Genomic DNA, 12,259 nt, shown 5'->3' on the forward strand with positions numbered 1-12,259 from the left:
ATTTTTAACAATTTTTTATTACTGATATTAATATTATATTAATTATTACAATTTTTATTATGCTTAAAATTATTCTTATGTTTCTAATATTAATTTATTATGTTTTAATTTTTATAAATAATATATTGTTGTTATTGATAATATAAAATAAACATTTGTTAATAAGTTTATAATTTATATCGTGCCAGTTTTCATAAAATTTTTAATTTATTATTATTAATATTATTCTTAATATTTGTTATTATTTTTATTTATTAATTTATTATTTTTCCTTTTATTACAATCACTATTTTTTCAATAAAGTAAAATACTTACAATCTGTTAGGGTCTTCTTTTAGACATTCGTCAATAAGGGCCTTCGAAATATTCACCCTATCTTTATTTTGCAGGCGTTTTTCGGCAATAAAAATTCTCCATATTTTGTTGACAGCCGGAATTGACTTGATGGACTCTATGTCAGTCTTTAAAGTTGAAATAACATTTGTTTTTGGGGTAAGATCCCCAAAACCACCTACGGATTCACACTCCGATAGAGTGCCACTAACTGTCGATGCTGATGCCACTGATCGAACGGAGTCTAAATGAAAATTAAATATATTATTTAAAAAAAGAAATATATTATTTAAAAAAAGAAAAAAAATATTAACAGCCTGTTTCTTTATTTTGAAACGAAATTTTTTTTGTTCCGACATAAATAAACAGGCTGTAAATCCAGTGTACTTACCTCCAAATTGCAACTCAATATGAAAAGTAGGTGTTGACATATATTGATGAATTACTTTTTCAAACTGGTCTTCTTTAATGGTTGCACCAAACACTAAGGCTGTTATTTTTCTTGAGGCATCAATTTTTAACTCTAATTTGGCTGCTTTTATAAAGCTTTGTAGATTTAAAGGCTCCGGCGCTTCGACAAATAATTAGTCTTCCCCCAAAACAGTTGGTATCAACATTTATTACAACACTTGTGACACGACGCGAAGGCACAAAACAAATAAAAAGTATAAAAAAAGAACACAACCAGAATGCCAACATGAGACACGCGCAAATGTTACGCTCTTTTGTTCTCATCAAGCAAATCGGTGTGTATGCGAAAAACGCATGTATGTATGTATGCATGAACATTAGTAAGAAGCAACGTCTCAGCAACAAAAAAACATCCAAACAGCTCTTTGTGTGTTGTTGTTGGCATTTTTTGGTGCATGGACAATAGAGAGGAAAAAAACGTCTCAGCAACAGTTTCCATCCCTCTTGCCGCGTCTCAACTTGAGACACGCGCCAATGTTACGCTCTTTTGCTCTCACCAAGCAAACACTGCCGATCGCTGATGGAACTATGTGTGGTGTGTGCGCGGCAAGAGGGCTGGAAACTGTTGCTGAGACGTTTATTTCTTTTCTATTGTCCATGCACCAAAAAATGCCTACTTGAGAAAGAAAACGTTACAACAACAACACACAAAAAAATTGACTCCTCTGTATATATGTCGGTGTTAATGCGAAAAACGCATGTATGTATGTATGCATGAACATTAGTAAGAAGTAACGTCTCAGCAACAACTAGAAAATTCACACCGCACAACAGCAACGAAAAAACATGCAAAAAGTTTTTTCGTTGTTGTTGTTGTGCGGTGTGTATTTTCTAGTTGTTGCTGAGACGTTACTTCTTACTAATGTTCATGCATACATACAACTTCTATTTACAGTCATATTTGGAAGAGAGCAAAAAATGTTTCGGTTCTGCTTTGTTGTGCGGCCAACCAAGCCAACACATCATCAACGCAAAAACAGACTTCTCAAAAGTAATCGAGAGCTCTGTTGTTTAGCTCTTTGAAAAAAATCCTCTCCGCACCCATAAAAAAATATGTTCTAACATATAAAATATGTTGGTACCCAACAAATAAAATTGAGTTATGTTACAAAATGTTGCAAACAAATATTTGTTTGCACCGAAACAAATTATGTTTGCATCCAAAAATATATTTGTTTGCAACCAGTCCCAAACAAATATATGTTTGGATCCAAACATATTTCTAACATATATTTTTCTGCGTGTATAAAAAGTATACGTAGCGTAATTTTTAGTCGACCTGAGTTAACATCTCTTCACTGTAGAATTTGATATTCAAAAATAGATAATTTCATATCCCATCACTCTTTAATCTATGAAGAATGTTTATATTTTTTTTTGTGCTGACGCACATTATCTATGTGTGTATCGATCGCTACATACATATATGTATAGCTCTATACCAAAGCACGTTTTTTTTGGTAGATTTAAGAATGAATTTCTTCCATTGAAATTTCAAAATTTTCATTTAATCCAATATAGTTTTTTTTTTTGTGATTCGATAGCAAACATATCAGAATTAAGGTAGCAACAAAAAAAAAAAATATGGGTCAAATTATTTTGAGGTGTGGGACCTATTTTTCAATTTTTTCTTCTGTAGAAAAATAGCGAGGGGTGGTGTTGGTGTCTTAGAGAAATGTTGCTTTCACACGCGAGAACTTATTTCATTCTTTCGCGGGTATAATATTATTATTGCAAATTCAATTTTAACTTGACTAGAACTATTACCACATTTCCCGGTTACATAAGGTTTTACTCATTACTTGGTAAGATAAAAGTATGTAGCAAAAACCTCATTAACAAATAATGGGTTTATCAAGTACATTTTGGCACCAGTAACTATCAGCAAGGAGTAACCTGACCCCTTAAGAGACATCGAGGTGTAGTAGGAAGTAATTATTTACCAATCTGCCACCAAGAGCCAACAAATAAGTGCAAAAATTTAACTCGTTCCATTTTTAGAGCACAAGTGTTGAATTTGTGTTCAATTTCACCACACTTCAGTTTTACATGCTCCACCATTCAATGGAGGGTATATTAACTTTATCATACCTCGAAATACTCATGTCAGACCCATGAAAGTATACAGGGTGAGATAAACAAAAAACTGCAACGAAGTCAAACGCCATAATTTTTTTTTAATTTTATTGAATGAAAGCAAAAAAGGTCGGAAATAGCATAAAATTTTAGAATAAGTTTAGATTTGTTGGAATTGATCACCTTTGGCACAAATTATGGCCTTTAAATGGCCAATGAAACTGTCACACGCTGTCCGTATGTTGCTCTGCGGTATTTTGGACCATTCCCGGCGAAGCGCTTGCTTGAGGTGATCGACACTTTGGTATTTTTTGGTGTCAACCTTGCTTTCCAAAATACTCCAGACACAATAGTCCTACGGATTGGTATCCGGAGATTTTTGTTTGCATTGTGCGCTGGAAATAAAGCGAGAAACCTCATTTTGTAACCATTCTTACGTGGCGCATCTTGAGTGCAATAGTGCTGAGTCCTGTTGGAATGTCCAAGGTCTGCGGCCAAAATGTTTGGGTGCTCAAGGCTTTAATACACTCTCCAGAATATTTTCGCGATAATCTTCGGCATTTATTCTGATGCCACGATCGATTAATACGAGCGGAGAGCGTCCATCGGCTGTTATGGCGGCCCACACCATCACCATGGCCGGTGCTTGAGTTCTGGTGGTCACCCGAAGTTGCACATTTTCAGTTGACCTCTTTGGCAAGTAAACACGATCAGATTGTTTGTTTACAAACTGCTGAACAAGGAATGTTTTCTCATCGGAAAAAACCAAAATCGGCAGTTCACCACTTTCGGCCAAGCGAAGTAACTCTTTAGCTATTTTTAGTCTATTTTCGTTCTATTGCGGTATAATTTCTTGACTTTACCCCGAGCTCATTTTTCAATATTTGCAAATGGAATATTGCGATATTTTTCAGCTCACGATCCATTTTTCGGCCACTGCGACGCGGGTTTCGATCAAGTCGCTTCTTTTCTTTTTGTACCATTTCTACTGATGTTGTTGTTTTCTTACGTCCACTTCCTTGACGTCGGGCTACGCTACCAGTATCACCGCAACGAGCGAGACACAAAAGATTTATTCACATTAAAATGCTGGAGTGGTCTAACTATAGCCGCTTGTTGTTTTCCAGCCAAATATAAAGAAATCACACTATCACCCTTGAATTCCATCACGAACAACTTTTTTCTGGAAAATTCTCACCAAAATGCGCTTGTTAATAATATAATGAGCTATCACTGGAATAATTTTAAGAGCTGTCGGACGAGTGGCTTAGAAATGACAGCAGTTTGAAGCTGGTTGCAGTTTTTTTTCATCTCACCCTGTATATCTAGCATCTCACGCACATTTCAACATTCTCTACAAATTATCACGAGCTATAGTGCAAATATGGCACGTTGTAAGATTTATATCAGACATATAGCAGAGAGGAGTTGGATAGTATTGGCCAACTCCTTCGGACCTACTCCTATAGAGTCTCAACATGATGAATAATAAATACGGGTACAAAAATATGTCTGATTTTTTTGTTTTAGAAATGAATCATTATGTTTTAGCTTAATGGTAATGCATCGGGTATGCAGTTGGCATTTTTTGGGCGCCGGTAATGTAGAGGGTTGTAGTTGTCGTTACTGGTAATGCTTAAAGTGGCACATAAGGCTACCAATTTTATGCTTTTTATACCCTACACTACATAGTGGTAAGGATATTATGTCTTTGAGCATTTGTTTGTAACCGGGAAAAGGAAGCGTGATAGACCCATAGTTACTTCTGAAGATATTCATAGAATCACTATCTGAGTCGATTTGTACATGTCAGTCCATCCGTCTATGTATTTTTGTGAACAAAATGCAGGTCGCATTTATAACCCGATTGAGATAAGATTTTGCAAGTAATATTTGTTTTGGCCCGAGGACCAACCCTATTGAAATTTGTGATAATTGGATCAGATTAAGATATAGCTCCCACATATCTTCAACCGATTTCGGGTTAATTGTGCACCAAAAAGCCAATATACGTCCTAATGTCCTGAATTTCGGTACATCTGAACGAATTCAGTCTAGAAGCAAGTACATAGAATTTGTAGAAAATCGGTTCACGTATAGCTATAACGCCCCTCACATTCGTTATATGCATTCGATAACAATGATATTTGGTACCAGATATCTTATTGAGCTTGGAAATATCTTTGCCAAGTTTTATCGAGATCGGCTAAAATTTGGATATAGCTTTTAAATATCCTTAATCCGATTTCAGGTTTATTGGACAAATGATGGCTAATATCAGCCCAAATGGAGTGAATTTCTATAGCAATGTGGTTTGGTATAAAATATTAAAATGTCTCCGTCAAATTTAGTAAAAATCGATTTTTCGATAGTTGCACTAATTTATGTTGGCAGCGAAACACTTGTCTAAACGCCATAAGAAAACTCCCCCACCTATGATGATGTGCCACTGCCACAAATATTTTCCAGAAATGACATTCATCTCAGTTCACAATGATTCATCGACAACAATCGATCATAAAACAAAATTTGACAGGTACCTCAAACGTGTTGGCAGCAGCGACAGCAGCTACCAAATTATTCTTGTAGTTGGAAAAAGCAACAAAGGAAGAAAAATGAAATGAAAACTAGGATGTCATTTGTGACAAGTGAAAAAGTAGCAGAGTATAATTTTTCATTTGTCAAATCAAAGAGGGAAAAAGAAACCACAGAAAGTTTAATATTTTTTTTGCTTTCACCATACATACATACATTTATGAATGTGTGAAACGATGTATGTGTGTAGAGCTATTGGCTGCAGTTAACATTCCAAAGTAATTTAAGTTTTAAAAACACTTTGCAACATTTTTTTTGTTCGAAATGCCAAATTATATATAATTATAGCTGATTTGAAAAATGTGGCTGAAATCTTTAAATACCAAAAATCAGGAGGTGGCGTTGTATGAGAGGCCATGTAGGCCGATTTTCAAATCTAATATATATTTTTTAGAATTTCAATTTTTGGTTTTAAAAACTAGCCTTTTTTTACATGTTCGATATTCCGAACTAATTGAGAACCACAGATTTATCTGAGTGCCATTGGCGTGCCATGTTTTGTTAGTAAATTATGTTTAATGCCTCCAATGTCCTGCCTTGGACTTTAATCTTTTTACCGTTATCAAATTTCCTTTTAAGTTTCACATATGTTCAGTAGACTTTTTTGTTGCCTGGTGTAAAATACGTATGAAATGATTGTTCTTGTTTTTCTGCCAGTGAAAGAAAAACAATTCTAGCATTCCTTATTCTTTGGATGGATGGAGGAGGACAAGTTGTTGGAAAATTGCAAATGGCGTTTTTGGCCATTTGACATTTTGAAGAAGAAGAAAAAAACAAATGAAACACTTAAAATGCTAAACTTGGTTTTTTCTGGCACATGACAATAGTTTTATGACTTTTTTTATAGGCACTTTACTTGGCATTGTATTAAGCGTCATAATAATGACAATCTAACGAAAGTCGAGAGGTGGAGATTAAAAACTAAGATAAAGAAATGTTTTATATATATTTTAAGCATATATTGATAAGATAACAATAATTTGAAATAGTTTCAATGAGGAAACACTTGACTTTTAGAATTTTGAAAAAAACAACTTGATTATGACGACTTGATTTTTGGCATTTTTTCCGGTGCGGTGCCTATGACAATCAATAGACATATTCAAGCATATATTATCATAATTTTTATGACGTCATTTCATTGATATTGTTTTTCGATAATTGATATGTTTGATCACTTTTTTTTACTGTCTTGGCTACAGAGATAATTCCCCGAAACTAAGTTCAGTTAGGATTCAGTGATTTGTGATAACCTATCCTCATAATAATGAAAAAATAATGAAATAATGAAAAAATAATAACCTTAAAAAGGAGTGTATATTAACTTTGTCATTCCGTTTGTAACATCCCTAAATATTACATACATACACATAGCTATATACCCTCCATACGATTGTATAAAAAAGAGTGTTTGCCGAAGCACAGGTCGATAACCAACAACTAATGTTCGTAACAGCGGCTGAGTGCATGGTGTGTCCAACTTCCAATCAGAAGATCGCCAGTTCAATCCCCACTCAGGCAAATAACAAAAAAAAATTGTAATGAAATTAACCAAAAACTTTCCTCTAGTGCTCCCAAAAAATGACTGTTTTTCTTAATTACACTGTGCGACAAAATTTCCTCAATAACTACAGGAAAACCCCCCATAGAGTATGAAGGTAGAAGACTGGTGTATCGGCGTTTTGAAAGCGTTCTTCGCAATGTAATAGAGGGGAAAGTTCTCCCACTTCGACACTTTTTGAAATATTCGGCATCAGATTCCTTACAATCTTTAGAAACAAATGTGGTTTTTGGTACTTTTTTAAAATATGGTTAAAACTCTCTTTAAACGAGTCGTTGCAAATCAAAATATCATATAAAAATTATTTAATTTGTTATACAATTCTAGAATTCTAAAGGTCACCAGAGTGCAGGATAGATGTAACAAAGGGTTCTTGGAAATTCAAACTTGAAGGTTACGAAAAGTTCTAAAATGACACTAAACTTCTAAAATGCTACTATTTCGTATGAGAATCAAGATTGAAATCTCTTTGATTTGATATATGAAGGTGGGTTTGAAAATGTGTGCGAATTGTACCATATGGCACTAAATTTGGTACAATTCTGTTTTGGGCTAATCAAAGAAGCTGGTAATTTGAAATGTTTGTGTTGGTGTCCCTGTTGGTGGTAGGTTTGCTTTAAATAGTGAAAATGTGTACTACAAGTGCACGAAAAGTACGATATTTGGTACAATTTGGCATTGGCTTAAGATATGGGACTGGAGTACTCAATTTTTATTGGTATCTGGAGGTGGAGGTGGTCTTAGAAATGTGTACCACATTTGTTCGGAGAGTATTAAGTGGCACTAAATTTGGTACTTGTTTGAAGGGGTAGAGATGAAATTCTGAAATTTGATATTTAGATTACTGATGGTGTCTGAGGTTGATATTTGCTATTGGGTGAAGCGATAGAGCTGGAATCCTCAATTTTTACATTGAGATCCCCGTTTGTATCTGTAATTGAGATATGGAGGGTGTTTTGAAAATGTGTAGTATAATTGTTCGAAAAGTACTAATTGGTACTAATTTTGGTATTGGTTAAAGGAAAATTCTGACATTTGGTGTTGGTGGTTTGTAAATGCGTCCCTAAATAGCACTTAATTTGGTATTGGGTCATGGGATGGTGCTGTAATCCTCCAATTTGACATTGAGGTCTCTTTTGGTGTCTGGAATTGAAAAATGGAGGTGGTTTTGAAAATGCGGTGTACTATAATTGTAAGAAAAGTACTAAATGGTACAAAATTTGGTATTGGTTGAAGGGATAGAGATAAAATTCTGAAATTTGATATTTAGATTACTGATGATATCTGAGGTTAACTTTTGACGTTGGTTTGTAAATTCTTTCTATATTTGTACGAAAAGTACTAAATGGTACTAAATTTCGTATTGGGTGAGGGAATGTGGCTGGAATCCTCATATTTGATATTGAGGTCTCTCTTGGTATCTGGAATTGAGATATGGAGGTGATTTTGAAAATGCAGTGCACTATAATTGTACGAAAAGTACTAAATGGTACTAAATTTGGTATTGGTCGAAAGGATAGAGATAAAATTCTGAAATTTGATATTTAGATTACTGATGATAGGTCTCTGGTCTCTGTTGGTATCTGGAATTGAGATATGGAAGTAGATTTGGAAATGTGTACTAAAATTATACAAAAAGTACTAGACGTTTTTAAATTTGGTATTGAGTGAATGCATAGATAAATGTCACTCTTGAGTGGTTATCAAGTTTTGTTAATGTGCACTATAATTGTATGAAAAGTACTAAATAGTACTACATTTGGTATTGGCTGAAGGAATATAACTGAAATCCTGAAATTTTATTCAGATGCAACAGTTGGTGTGTGTGGTTAAGTAATACTAAATTGGGAATTGGATGAAGGGATTAAGCTGAAATCCTGAAATTTGATATAGCCGTTATTGTCCTTTGTTGAGAGAAGGAGGTGGTTATGGAAATGCGTTTTATGAACGTTCAAAAAGTGCAAAAATACCACAAAATATGCCGTTGAGTTTTGGGATAGACTCATTTCTGAAATTGGATATTTAGGAAACTGTTGGTGTCTAGGGTGGAGTGGAGGAGGGGCTTCCGGACATATATAGTATAACTGTACTAAAAGCATGGTAATAAATTTGGGATTGGGTCTTAGGATAGAGCTGGAATTCCGAAATGTTATTGGAGGTCACTGTTAGTATAGTGTCTATATAACGGTACTTCCTTATTTTCGGTATTTTGAAGTCATCGAGACTAATTTGACAACAAATAAGCGGTAATTTGACATTTCTTATATAATGAAACTTCCGAAGTTTAATACGAATAGGCTAAAATTTTCATATGGTGGAGGATATATAAGGAGTTCGGACCAGTCGATCATAGCTCTGCTTTTCTCTCCTTGGGGTTAAAAATTGCCTTGCAATGCATATATAATATTGCCGGTCATATCAATAACTTAAAACGGAAATAGAAATGACAAGAAACTAATAAAAGAAAAATTCCATATAGCTACCATCTGCATTACCTTCAGCATAATTTTTTTTTTGCCCAGTTGTATTATTTATTTCAAATTTTTTATTTTGAACTTCTTCTCTCCCAAGGAGTCAACATCAGCACAATTTTACAATAGTCACTATGAAACCATCATAGGAGGAATAGCAAAATTAGAGCAACACACACACATGCACACAGTTAAAGAAATGTAACAACATTTAGACAATCATTTCTGCTAGCCAACATTAACAGTGTGTGGACGTCGTTGTTGTTGTTGGTGGGTTCTTTTTTTTTTTCATCTGGTGCAAAAGGTGGTGGTGTCGGCGGCGATGCCAACCAAACACACATACAGACACATTGATTTTTACAACAAAAAACTAAAATCCAATTCATGTGATTTTCGTTTTTTTTTTTTTTTTTTTTTTTTTTTTTTTGCTGGCTATAATCACAGGCGGGTTATTTGTCGTTGGCGTTGTCTAAAAATGCTACTTCAACAAGATGGCAGCGGTATCTGTTGGCCAAATGCCAAATGCTATTCAAGAACGGCCATACGATGACGACGCTGATGTTAGGCAGCAGCGACACTAACACCAACAACAACACCAACAATATATCGTCATGAAAGGCCAAGAAAAGTATTTCAATACAAATTTTCCCTTCCTCTATGGCGTTGGCATCACAACGAACTGAAAATATCGGCTCTCTATTGGTTGACTTAAATTTTTGGCCAAATAATTTGAAAATAAAAAAGACAGAACTTTTTTTTTTGTCTACTTCAAAACTTTAAATTGCAAAGTAATATTGCTATAATGTGTAGGAAATTGTCCTTGGCCATTGTAAGCTGTTTTATTTTGCTGTATAATTAATAATATCGAGTAAATAATAGCCCCAAGTAATGGTTGGGGAAAGTAAAGTAGCCAGACTTAATTTAAGTATTGCAATATTTGGTTGTTGTCTTCGATAATAGTGAGTGTGATATATGGGATTATATTCTAGAATATGGGCTTATATTCAGCATTTTTATACCCTCAGCCATATGGCTAGGGAGGTTATATATCATTTGATACCGCTGAAACGTGCCAAATCGAAATTACGGTTTAAGACACTAGGTCTCTTTGAAGCAAATCCGTTTCAGGACATTAGGAGTCGATCTAATGATGTCGGTCCGTCCGACTGTCTGTCTGGCTGGCTGGCGCGAACCATAATTTTTGAAAAAAGAATCCGACTTGGTACATCATAATATAATTATCAAAGTTAGATCGACTTCGGAGGTGGGCAACATCGTTCCACTCTTTCTGGGACATCTCCCGCAAAAGGTCGAAATTGTTAAACAAAAAAACAAAAAAAAATATTTTACTACACAGAAAGAGAAAGGATAATCCTATTTTGCTCCAACTTTGCAAATCCTAAAATTTACATCAGGGCTCAGGTGCGAAAATGGACAATATCGGTCCACTCCATCAAGTACCTCCCCCACAAAGGGTCACAATTTTAAATACTTATAACCTATATAAAATGTAATGTATGTGTCCGATTGTCTTCAAATTGCACACATATATTACACAATATTTTTATTAAGCAAAGGTCTGCTTTAAAGATGGAATATATCGGTCCACATCTTCTGGTAGCTCCCCAAAAAAGGGTCAATATTTTGCATATCCATGAAGCCCATATAACGCGAAATTAACATCCGATTTCATTCAGGCTTGGCACATCTTAGTATTTCCATCAACACCAGATCTGTTGTCATTTCTAAGCCACTCGTCCGACAGCTCTTAAAATTATTCCAGTGACAGTTCATTATATTGTTTACAAGCGTACAAAAGCATTTTGGGGAGAATTATCCTTAAAAAATGTTATTCGTAATGGAATTCAAGCGTGATAGTGTGATTTCTTTATATTTGGCTGGAAAACCACAAATAGCTATCGTTAGAGCACTCCAACATTTAAATGTGAATAAATCTTTTGTGTCTCGCACCATCGCTCGTTACCATGATACTGGTAGCTTAGCCCGACTTCAAGAAAGTGGACGGAAGAAAACAGCAACATCAGCAGAAATAGTTCGAAAAGTAAAGAAGCGACTTGATCGAATCCAGCGTCGCAGTAGCCGAAAAATGGCTCGTGAGCTGAAAATAACGCAATACTTCATTCGGCAAATATTGAAAAATTAGCTCGGCGTAAAGCCATTGAAATTCCAAAAAGTGCAAGAACTTACACCGCAACAGAAAGAAAATAGACTCAAAAGGGTTAAAGAGTTGCTTCGCTTTGCCGAAAGTTGTGAACTGCCGAATTTGATTTTCTTCGATGAGAAAACATTCGTTGTCCAGCAGTTTGTAAACAAACAAAATCATCGTGTTTACTTGCTAAAGAGGTCAGCTGAAAATATGCAACTACGGTTGGCCATCAGAAGTCAAGCGCCTGCCATGATGATGGTGTGGTCGCTCTCCGCTCTATTAATCGACCGTGGCATGAGAATATGTGCCGAATATTATCGCGTAAATATTTTGGAGGGTGTATTATAGCCTTAGGTACTCAAACATTTTGTCCGCCGACCTTGGACATTCCAACAGGACTCAGCCCCATCGCACTCAGCACGCGCCACGTAAGAATGGTTACAAGCTGAGGTGCATCGCTTCGTTTCCAGCGCACAATGACCACCAAAATCTCCGGAAACCAATCCGTTGTAATATTGTGTCTGGAGTATTTTGGAAAGCAAGGTTGGCACTAAAAAATACCAAAGTGTCGATCACCTCAAGCAA

General features: G+C 35.1%; 1 long non-coding RNA gene across 1 annotated transcript; it reads right to left on the bottom strand.

The window, feature by feature from the left end:
* Positions 1-283: 283 nt before the first annotated feature.
* On the bottom strand, positions 284-1,344 carry LOC131806471 (uncharacterized). Its single transcript, XR_009344051.1, has 2 exons — positions 725-1,344; positions 284-577 (listed from the first exon to the last, which is right to left on the bottom strand). It is a non-coding gene; the product is annotated as an uncharacterized LOC131806471 (long non-coding RNA).
* Between the last annotated feature and the right edge of the window lie 10,915 nt (positions 1,345-12,259).

Source organism: Musca domestica, unplaced genomic scaffold (assembly GCF_030504385.1).
Source record: "Musca domestica strain aabys unplaced genomic scaffold, Musca_domestica.polishedcontigs.V.1.1 77, whole genome shotgun sequence".
In the NCBI taxonomy this organism is placed as follows: Eukaryota; Metazoa; Arthropoda; class Insecta; order Diptera; family Muscidae; genus Musca; species Musca domestica.